This window comes from Trachymyrmex cornetzi, unplaced genomic scaffold (assembly GCF_001594075.2).
Source record: "Trachymyrmex cornetzi isolate Tcor2-1 unplaced genomic scaffold, Tcor1.1 scaffold773, whole genome shotgun sequence".
NCBI lineage: Eukaryota > Metazoa > Arthropoda > Insecta > Hymenoptera > Formicidae > Trachymyrmex > Trachymyrmex cornetzi.
Genome location: NW_017300106.1, coordinates 26,770 through 27,105, shown reverse-complemented (window position 1 = coordinate 27,105; position 336 = coordinate 26,770).

The window sequence follows — 336 nt, the reverse complement described above, 5'->3', positions numbered from 1 at the left end:
GAGTCTCTCGTGGCCTGTAACGCTTCGCTTTCTAAAGTGCAGAAATTTCATTACTTAAAAACAAGCGTTACCGGTAAAGCCGCGGTGTTGATCCATAACTTGAAAATTTCGGAGGCTAATTACGACTCCGCGTGGCAACTGCTGATCGACGAATACGACGACCAGCAAACCTTAGTTCATACGCACGCGTTTGCTAGTCTACCTGTGATGAAAACGGAGAATGTGAACGACTTGCGAAAACTCCGCGATACGGTTTCTTCGTCGTTAGCCGCGCTAAAGAATCTCGATCGTCCGGTAAATGAGTGGGACGATCTTCTCGTTTATCTTATTGCTCAG